Raw genomic sequence first — 11,618 nt, 5'->3', positions numbered from 1 at the left:
TGTTCCTACATAGTTCTTACTGTGAGGACAGGCATATGCAATAATGGTGAAAGATGCTTTTTGGACTCTTATAATGTGATTATTTGCTTGATTGATCCAGTGATGATTTAAAGTATATGCCTAGATACTTAAAGGTGATGACTTGCTCAATAGGTCTATTATTAATCTAGGTAACCAGGGATGTGAAAAGCTTCCTGGAAAATAGCAAGATTGTTAGCAATCTCCAACCTTTCCGGTTGTGCAGACTAGTAGGGGGGATGGTTCTGCACGCACATGTGCTAGCCCACTACTTCTGCAGTACGGTTCTGAATGGGCTGTGCCCTGGTAGTAGGCCACAGCCTGTGCGTTGTGGACCCCTGATCTTACCACATTCTCTAGGTCAATAGAAAGATGATGCTTTAAAGTATCTAGATAACTCGGTGCAGCCAGCTCAGCAGAGCCAGCTCACCCCTGCCAAATTGCCTCTGCCAATTTACTACCACCAACCCAACGCAGCCAATTCACTGCAGAGACAACTCGCAACAGGCAGCGAGAGGGAGAGCAGGGCAGGAGGGTGGGCGAATGGGCCTGCAAACAGGTGGGCAGAGCACAGAGTGGCAGCAGTGGCCAGGGGCTTCCCACTGGAGGGGGAGATGAATGGATGGGTGAGTGAGCAAGTGGGTAGAGCTCAGAGCAGTGACGGCAGTGAGGCTGTGAAAACGAGGTGCCTTGGCTTCTGCTGCTTCCCCCGCTGCCTTCCTTTCACACTGCTGCCACTGCCACTCTTCCCACCTGCTTGCTTACCTGCCTGCCCACCCTGCTCTTCCTTTGGCTGTCCATGGAAATTGTTCCCGCAGTGAAATGACTGTGTCGTGTCATCTTGCAACGACTTGGCAGCAGTGAATTGGCAAAGGCAAGTTGGTAGTGGCAAGCTGACTGCAGTGAGCTAGCTGTGCCGAACTGGCCATGCCGAGTTATCCCATTCTGTCTACCCAGATCGACCTGTGCTATGGAGAGAATAGCTGCACCATCAGCATAGAGAAGGACGGGAACCATGAGCATTGAACAAGAATGGGAAATTTTGGCAAAAACTTCAAGCATATTATTAATATATAAATCAAACAATTATTTGCTAGACTGTAGCTTTCCTTTACATCTTTTGGGATAGATATAGGCTTAGTGAGATTTCCTTTACAATTTATTTATTTTTTATTATTCTGAAAAAACTCACTGTAACCCATATACCCTAATGGGGGATTATATAAAATATGCATGGACCGCTACATATTTCACTAGTCAACGTCATCCTTTCCTTCCCCTCTACAGTACTGACATTCACTTCCTTGAAATACCCAAATAGTGAACAATTGTACAGGTGTTTACGACAGCTGTAAATGTCCCAAAGTTGCTTTTTCAAGAGGCAACTGGACTTTTTGTTTTTCTCCTAAGACTTTTTCACTTCTCATCCAAGAAGCTTCTTCAGCTCTTACTGGATGGTGGAAAATGGATTTATACTCCTTGCACACAGCTTTGCATTCTTTTAGAGAGTCATTGAGGCCACCTGTAGGTTTATCTGTGTCTTTTGGGTCATCTGAATAGTTCAAATGGGTATGGAAGAAGCTTCTTGGATGAGAAGTGAAAACAGAAAAGCCAGAAAGTCCAGTTGCTTCTTGAAAAAACACCTTTGGGACAACCGTGATCTGGATGATTGAGAATCTCCATAAAGTTGTGAATCACATTTTAAATTTTCAGCACTATAATTATAGAATCACAAAAAGTTTCTCGTGACTGTGTTTTTCGGTAAGTTGTAAAAGCATAATATCAGGAATTCTTTGTTTTCTAACAGGGACATAAGTCATTTACAATGACAAGATTCATAAGAACAGTTAAGGCACATTAAGGTATAATGGAATTATCCTAAGAGAATAATGATTTAGACATGAATTACTTGGCATTCCCTCACAACTCAATCTGTAACATACCCACGCATTCAAAGATTTATGATTCTGTTTTTTCTCCCTAAGAGATTCTTCCAGCTGAGAGAAAAACAAGCTTAAAACCAGAATGATTACTCTGCACATTTCAAAGAAGATTATACTTAAAGCAGCCTAAACCAAATTAAAACAATTTAGAAAAAAAGTTACTGCAACAATTTCATAAAATGCAAAGCCTTCATCGTATTATTTATTTTCTTTACAGATCAACCTGCATATTATAAGAACATTCAGTTTAACCGAAGGAGAAACTTGGGAAAACAATCTTTTTTAAAAAAAAAACAGAATTTATTACCCAGTTATCCCTGATAGCATTATGTCACATCAGTGTCGTGGTTCAAAGCTGTAAACTTTTCTTTCTTTTTTTTCTACAAATTACATAAAATGTATAAGTAACATTTATAATGAATTCTAAGAGTGAGATGGGCATACCTAAATTTGACAAAATAAAATAATAGTAAATAATAACATTACTTACTATACTGCATGCACTGTGGTACAGACACCTTCATATTTTTAATAATGGTTTTTTTGGCACCGATGGCCAAGGCATCTCCCAGCATACAGAAGAAAAGATAAAAGGTATAATCCATCCATAATATAATTAATTGGGGGTTCAGATCCAGAACTTTCCTGTATTCTGAGAACACCCAGCACCTCAAGTACGGTAACTAAGAAATTCAATAATCTACTGTGGACCTTGGCACAATCCCCACAACACCAATCTTAGTTTCTCTTTCTTTCTTTCTCTATATCCTTGGACCTCTGACGTCTTGTTTGTCAAGACAGTTCCAGTTTACAGAAGTCTCCATGTATTTTTTTGCTGATAGATGCTCGTTAATGAAATGTTGTATCATGCTTTTATGTGATTTTTTTCCATCCCAAGCAAGTGCATTTCCCTTTCTATTGCTGTTATGGGAGTACTCTTTGGTCATTTTCTGTCCTCGGATATTCAATGAAGGCGGAGACAAAGTATATGTTTACATCAGAGGTGGGTTCCTACCGGTTCGCACCGGTTCGGTAGAACTGGTTGGTCAAATCTACTGAACCATTGAGAGGAGGTTCCACCGGTGGACTCAGAAGTAAGTTCCGGAACACATGTAGAGAGGAAGGAAAGGTTGGCTTTGGCTAGTGAAATATGTAGTGGTCCATGCATATTCTATATAATCCCCATTAGTGTGTGTGGGTTACAGTGAGTTTTTTCAGAATAATGAAAAATAAATAAATTGTAAAGGAAATCTCACTAAGATGTAAAGGAAAGCTACAGTCTAGCAAATAAGACTGCAAATATAGTATCCCACCCACAATCTTTAAAGTAGATATTTCATGAATGCAGGAAAAAGGTGCCGCTGCTTTAAAAAGTATCAAGTAGATGCTGTGGGCTTTACATTCCTATATATTCAAAAACAGTGCATAGCCCTAACAAACATTATTATTTAATGAATTTAAGTTGTTGCCACTGTTTTGAAGTTAAATTAAGATGTATGGATGCCTCTTTCTTTTCTGTGTAATTTATACCTCTATCTTGACTGGGAATGCTGACATCATTTTGGCCATTCCCACCCAGTCACATGGCTGGCAAGCCACTCCCATCCAGTCACATGGCTGGCAAGCCACTCCCACAAAGCAGGCCACACCCACAGAGTAGGTTCCAAATTTTTTTGAAACCCACCACTGATTTACATAACTCTCTCCAATGTGGGTTTTATTCAAATGGCCCAACCTAGCTACAGTAATCCATGCCCTGATTACATCGTATTTGCATTCTTATAATGGGAGTCTACACCCAGAACTTTCAACTGTTGTAAAGAGTAGCAAGCAAACTGCTCATTACATCCATATCATGTTGGTCTACTGGAGTCCTCGTCTCCTCCCTTGGAGAGTGACCATTTGCAGTTGCAATGATGATGAAAAGTAGCCTTGTGACTGATGCCTTCATTTATGACCTTCTCAGATTTGTAAAAGGAAAGTCAAAGTAAGATCATAAGAACAGTTGCAACCATGTGATTTTTTCACTTAGCAACCACTTCATTTAACAAATGAATTGCTAGTCCCTTTTGTGGTCACTAAATGAGAACTATATTATAGAACCTCTTGTTCTGCATGCACACAACTTTGTTGTTGAATGCAATTCAGTAATTGATTTTGACATTTAAAACCTAGGGGGGCGGTGCTCATCTCCATTTCAAAGCCAAAGAGCCAGCGCTGTCCGAAGATGTTTCCTTGGTCATGTGGTTGGCATGACTAAATGCTGAAGGCGCACAAAATGCTTGTAACCTTCCCATCAAAACTGGTTCCTATTTTTCGACTTGCATTTTTTTTAACATTATTTTGAATTGCTAGTTTGGTAGAAGCTGGGACAAATAACGGGGAGCTCATTCCGTTACGCGGTACTAGGGATTCAAACCGCTAAATTGCCAACCTTTCTGATTGACAAGCTCAGTGTCTTAGCCACTGCATCCCTTAAATTTGATATTTAAAACTTCTTAATTTTTAAAGCTTAGGATCCGGCTATCAAAGGGTCTACTTAAGTCAATAAAAATAGGAGAAATTATTAAGTTTTACAGGAAAGCTCTTCAAGGAAACTACCCAAGACAACTTTTTCCTACCTGAGTAGTTTCCAGATGTGGGGACTTCAACTGCCAGAATTCTCACCAATAGGAAATTCTAGGAGCTAGAGATCACATATCAGATCCGTTGCCCAGTAGGGAAACCCTACCCTAAGACTACCATGCCTCAGCTGCAAAATCTGAATAACCTTTATGTGATCATAAAATGTTCACTTTCTGGTATTCCTTTGCTACCATCCAATGGTATTCCAGAAGTTTGGAAACCAAATACAGTAGCTCTAATATTAGCACTTTCAGAAATTAACGAGGAAAGGACTTTTTCCAGCAAAATGTATCTCCTTCAGAGCTGCAGTTTCCTTCCAACCTATGTGCTCGGAATTCAAATAACAAGTTTCCATATAACTTGGACTTTTAAATTATCTTGAGTGTTTTATTGCTGCTTTTATGAATTTATGATGGCTACATAGGCATGTTCATAATGCATTTATTATTTTATTCTTAGGTTTACATGCTGCCGACCAGCAAGGATATTAGGTGGTGCACATAATTTTCCTTCTTTGGCATTTCCTCCATAACTACAAGATTCACTGGATTGAGAATGACTGACTGGTTCAAAAGTTACTCAGTTCAGTTACTAAAGACAGTTTTGATCTTGGTTCTCCTCTTGCTTACAGAGATTAAACATAGTTGGTAATGATGAAAGGCAGATGAACAATATACAATAAATGGGGAAACTACAGATTATCACAGTTTCAGAAGACGGGTTATTGCGTTGATTGTGAATTTCCCTTCTTTTTTCATTTAATGAAAAATAAATGTTCACAGAATTTCAGACATCAACATGGTTGCTTACAAATGCTGGTAGCAGTTAGGTGACTTCATAAGTGATAACTAGTGCTCCTCCAAATATTTATCTCATAACGTTTAATCAGCATGGTCTCAGTTCACACACTATTGAGTAAAGTTGGCTGAGTCACCATCCAACAGATCTTAAGGGCCCCATGAGGAAAAGCAAGGAGATCAAAACCACTTTTTAAAAGAAATCTGACAGCTGATTTTCACATCAGATGAGTCTGCCACATTCCTGGAATTTTACAGAAAGTCCATTTGTTACAATCTTTTCTCCGTTCCTAACCACAACGATGCCAAAATCATAGAACTTGCTTTGTGACATCACAGTACAAATTCTACTCTTTCATAATGGCATTGTAAATGTATGCAAGCACAACACGGCATGTGTGGTGATTGTGCATGTTTCATCATTCCCCACCTCACTAGTGTCTATGCTGCTACACATGTTCAGCAGGGACGTACAATCAGGGGAGGCAGGGGAGGCAGAGCCTCACTAGTGTCATGATGAAAAGAAAAGAAAAATTAAAAGGAAAAAGGCTAAGGTAGTTGCTGCCAGAATCACAGTGGATGACTCTGCTTAGTGCTAACTGCAGGGGGAGGCGAGAGAACTACGTGTCTCCTTTGCATAAAGAATTTTTCGCCTTTTAACCCTTGCTCAGAGTTAAGCAAGGGTTAAAAGGCGAAAAATTCCTTATGCAAAGGTGGCATGCGGTTCTCTCGCCTCCTGCTCTGGCAGCAGCAACTCTTGCCTAAGTTGCCTTTTTCTTTTTACATTTTCATCATGGCGGACAAGAGGAGAGTTGAAATCCTCTGGAAAAGGTATGTGGGTCGGAGGGAGGGGGCATGGGGGAGGAATTCAAAATTATTTGTAAGTAATTGTAATTTGTTTTATTATAAGTAATGTGTGTGTGTGTGTGTGCATGTGTTTTACCCGCCTCTTCTGGTGCGCCGGCTGGCACTTTTTTATTTTTTATTTTTTAAAGCCATGCCGCCGTGCCTCACCATATAGCGGGTCCCGTTGTTTAAAGTGCCAGCGCACCTCCCGGCCATAAAGCAGGACATGTTTTGCTCTATGGCAGGGCGAGGTGGCATGAACTTTAAAGTGCCGGCTTGCCTTCTGGCCATAAAGCAGGTCCTGCTGTATGGCCGGAGTGGCGGCATGCACTTTAAAGTGCCATGCGCCGGGCTGGACGAGTCCCGGTAGACGGGCGGGAGATGGCGCAGGTGTCTGGAGCCCCTTCTGTCACCGTCCCTGAGGAGCCACCGCCACTGCCTCACTCCTCCTTGTCTTCACCGCACGTCACTGATGTTCAGCAATAGACCTGTAAAACTGCCATAAAGCAGGTGACTGTAAATAATGTTGTGTACGCATAGTTCATTCACAAAAGATCATATAAAGCTCCATTATTAATTATACTAGCAATGGGCTATGCCAAAAAGGTGTTTTGCATAAGCCACTTACCCATAATTAATTTAAATGTGTTTAGAAAATTAAGTAATTTGTAAGGCACATCGAATCATAAACTAATTACATGGAGTAGATTTGCACAACACACTAATTGAATGTGGCTCATCATGTTAAGCAACAGAATCACAGAGTTACAATAAAGCTTTAACACCAAATAAAATACATATTACAACATTGAACCTAGCCCTGTTTGAAGGTAGGATTCAGTGCTGGTTGCATGCAAAGCAACAGGTTACACACACACCAAAAAAATGGTGTATTTCCTATTGCTTTGTCAAAATTTAATTAAATCAATGGGCACATATAATATGATATTTTTTAAAAAAAATTAAGGACATAGTTGTATTTTCACAACCAGCCCCCTCCACCTCTGATAGCAATTAATATGTTTTTGACAAATAAATACTCAGATAAATAAACGACACTATCTCATGTATATTCTACCAGTGGAGGAACTGGTACCAGTGACTTCCTGGAAATTCTAGCACCACAGCCTCTGGAGAAAACCCAGCTGATAAGAATCAGAAAAATAATGTAAAAACAAAATAATTATACCCATTGATAGAGAACTTTGATACTGTGGTACAGAGACCAAAGATATTATATCTCTCAGTAAATAAATCATGCAAGGTATGAAGGACCGGGAGAACTAAGGGGATTTTAGTTAAGTAATCCAATGGAAAATCCCAAAAACAGACAGCAGAAACCAAAGGCAGCTTCTGTTACTGTTTAAGTATTACTGATTAATGGGTAATATTAGCACAGCTCATCCTTGAGTGATTCTCTGCTCTTTATTCTATCATACTATATGTCATTCCCACCAGTGGTGGGTTCCGGATCCCATTGCAGCCGATACAGTGCAATGGGGCCTGGCATCCACCACAACGCATGCAGTACACACGCACATGTGTGCAGTGCACGCATGTGTCCTTATCTCCCGTGATGCCTCCGCGATGCTCCAGCTGCTCAGCAGAGCGTCACTCAGATGCCATATGTTCCGTGCATGTTTGTGCACCACAAACGCAGTAGTCATCCTTACCTTTCACAGAGGCACTGAGTTTTATAAATATGAGCATGATAGTGTAGAATAATCATATCCAAGGATCAGTGGTGGGTTTCAAAAAGTAGGGTGGGCGGGCACGTGGGCCCTCCGGAGCACCATACCGGAAAGGTACCTGATGCTCCTGGGAGGCACCAGTACGCCCGTATTGGGGCATACCATCTGCAACCCACCACTGATTTCCACCCACTCAACTTTCAGCATCCAGGAGGTAGCTGCCCTATTTTTTCTTTATTTATTTGAAAAATAGGTTAGCTTTGCAACATCTTGCAGCAGGTGATCTCTTTGCTGGCCCCAATTGTGGCTGCCTCTGGAGAAACAGGCAGGTTGAAGCTGAAATACACTCAGGCCACTATGCACAAAGCCGGGTGCTCTGGCATCTTTTTGTTGTTGTGGTTGCGGTTGTTTTACGAGCAGAAAAAGAGAAAGTAAAACCTGCAGCAATAATTAACCCATTTCCTAGAGCAGCCTGAGTTTCTCAGCAGGAGTGGGAAGAGTCCCACTCCACCCACAGAGCTTACCGAGTTTCTCAGCAGGAGTGGGAAGAGTCCCACTCCACCCACAGAGCTTACCGTCAACAGAGCCTGGAGTGGGAATTGAATGGTTTGGGTTCTCCCTGATAGTTCTAACAGTGTTGTGGTGGGTGCAATCGTCAAGCAGGGGATTTTTTTTTCTAATGGAGTTCAAGCTTTTAAAAATTGCACAATACAGTACCGCATTTGGAAGAGGGGTGCAGTCAGCTGGCAGGCTTCCAGTTCTGCAAACCTAGTGGAAAGATTTAAGCAGTAGATTACAGGATTTGTGTGTGTGTGTGTGGGAATATCGTGGTTGAATGTAGTCCCACTCAGTGGAACAGGAACAAGACCTATCAAGTCAGCTAATGTTCGCACCTTTTTGGCTGAATGAATGAAGGGTATTTAAAAACCAGGCAGCCCAAGCACTGTTTAAACACAAGCCAAAATAATTAAATTGCAGGCATTATATAGAAGAAACAATTGCAAAGAGAGTGACAGATATGGTGTATGGAGAGCAGAAGAGCCAATAATTGTTTTTGGGAGTTGATGGTAAGATGAATTGATGTAAACAATTAATAATACAATACGATGTTGGCTAATTAATAGTATACATGTGATTTGTATATTACGAAAATGAAAAAAAAAACTTTATATATATATCGCTGTAATGCAAGTCACTGAAAAGATGCGGTGTTTAGGGCAATATAGATTTGGTGGAGAACAATAATATACCAGGGTAAAGCAGGGCAAAGATTTATGTATGTGTGTGTATGTGTGTGTATATATATACCAACTATTCTCTGCCTCCCGAGTCCCAGCTGATCGGCAATGCCATGCCTACCATGCCTACAGAACCTGTAGTAAAAAAAATTGAATCCCACCACTGGTATACTTATACCATCCCATTTTGTTTTATCACTTCCAATCATCCTTGTTTCTTTGTGTATACCTTGACTTTTCTTCTTTAAACTTACCTCCTTTTGAAAAACTAATAAATACTGCCGATCTCTAACTTCTTTTCCAAGAGAATCTATTCTCTTCAAGTTAAAATGGCGGGCTGTGTTCTCCTTCCTCCGCTGAAGTCACACAACGTTTTCATGAGGATTACAAACTAGTGTGTTTGTTATTATGAACCATTGCATTTAATTCGTATTTTAAAAATGTAATAGGCTTTACAGTAGTCCATTCATAAGTACAGGTTGTAAGTTAATGTTCTTAACCCAGGCATTGCCTATACTCCTCTACCAACTTTCTCACATTCATTTTCATAATAACCTGTTGAAAAGCAAAAAAAAAAATGTTCTGTACGGCCCTTGCCTAGCATAAGGCCACATTCTTGCAAAAGCACTACATATAGCCAAGTACAGTATCACTTTCCCCCCTCAATCTAGTAAGTAAGGAATAGAAACATGCACACAAAATATAGCCAGGATAGTACAGTGGTCAGAATGTAGCATTGCAAGAAAACTCTGCCCACAAATTTCTATCTGGATTTCGATTGTGACGGGGCTCAAGGTTGACTTAGACTTCCATCCTTCCGAGGTCGGTAAAATGAGGACCCAGGTTGTTGGGGGCAATATGTTGACTCTGTGAACTGCTTAGAGAGGGTTATAAGCACTGCGAAGTGATATAAAAGTCTATTGCTATAGATGTGCTCTCTCGCACATAATCCATGTAGTTATTTGGCCCCATAGAAAATGTATTATATAAATTAGATTAAATGTTCTAATTGGTTGCCATTTTCTTATAATCATTTGTTTGATGCATGACTTTTAAACATTCCTATAGGAACATTTTATCCTGAAAAAAACAACATATTGCAACTATCTAAGGGACCTGACTTTTGGTATACCCTGTGAATCACATTCATCCAAGCTTGTCTATAACTCCAGGACTGGTATAACTTCCCCTTTCCCCAAAGATTGCTAGTAGTAGGAACTATCTTTATTTTCATCCATTTCCAGCATCATTGACTTAAATCCTGTTAAAATATTCATGACTGGGAGAGACATGGGAAGAAGTTCAATGAATAGGCATAGGAACTAAGTCAGCCAATGGGAGCGTAAACAGATCTGAGTCTGTGCAGAGAACTGAAACAGAACCTTAAGCAGTCTGCTGCTCTGAGAAGTAAACTACCAGTCTGTTTGGGCATGTCTGCTGAAATGAAACTAGCTGCTTGTGTTTGCCTGTAACTCTCCTGCCTTGTGTTTACTTGGAAGAACCACCTGTTGGTATTGTACATTTATTCATCTATTCTTATGTATATAAAGAATTTAATGAATCCAGCTGAATCAGTTATCTATGTGTGCTTTCTGGATTTGAATTTTTGCCAAAAACTCTGACAAATCCCTCTTCCTGTTTACTGCAACAGAATAGCATCTCAGTGGTTCTGAGAAATCAGTGAAGCAATATTGTATGGTTTGCAACTGGGTCTAAGGGGCTTAACAGTTAACTATACCCAATTTAACCTACTCTTTAATAAGTTAATCATCCTCACATGAGTCTCTGTGTTTCTTGGCTTTGGAGGCTTAAGATGTGTAGACTTCAACTCACAGAATTCCCCAGCCAGCAGGTTGAGAAACACTCTTCTAACTTCTAGGATGGACCATGAAAAAAAGAATATGTCCACCTGGCAGTCAAATGATTTGGGCCAACGGAACCTGAATGCCAAGAAATAACGTGGGAGCAAAACACCTACAATATTATTCAGGGATGGCTCAAAAAGAACAAAATACCTGTAGCTCAGGAGGTTCTTGGTGTTCTCTGAGCTTGAGTGTTTGCCTGCAGGGGTTTCATTACCTAAATAAGTAACAACAGAAATCCTCTCCAGAGCAGGCCTGCCATCAGTTTACACCCTGTTGATTAAAGCCCAAACACGTTGGGCAAGCCATGTGGCAAGGATGCCAGACCACTGCATCCCCAAACAGCTCCACTATGGTGAGCTGTCTCAAGGAAAGCGATTGCACGGGGGACAAAGGAAGAATCCTCTCGCAAGTCCCTGGATATTGATACCACCTCCTGGGAAACCCTAATACAAGATCGATCGACATGGTGCACCTTGATCCACCAAGGTCTGCCTGACATTTAAAGACAGGACAACCATAGCACAACAGAATGAGGCACTACACAAAAGCCAGAGCTGCAAATGCTGCAATAGTGGTACCAACACCTCTGCCCAAC

Source organism: Thamnophis elegans, chromosome Z (genome assembly GCF_009769535.1).
Source record: "Thamnophis elegans isolate rThaEle1 chromosome Z, rThaEle1.pri, whole genome shotgun sequence".
Lineage (NCBI taxonomy): Eukaryota > Metazoa > Chordata > Lepidosauria > Squamata > Colubridae > Thamnophis > Thamnophis elegans.
The sequence above is the reverse complement of the archived record's forward strand: the minus strand, read 5'-3'. Positions refer to the sequence as shown.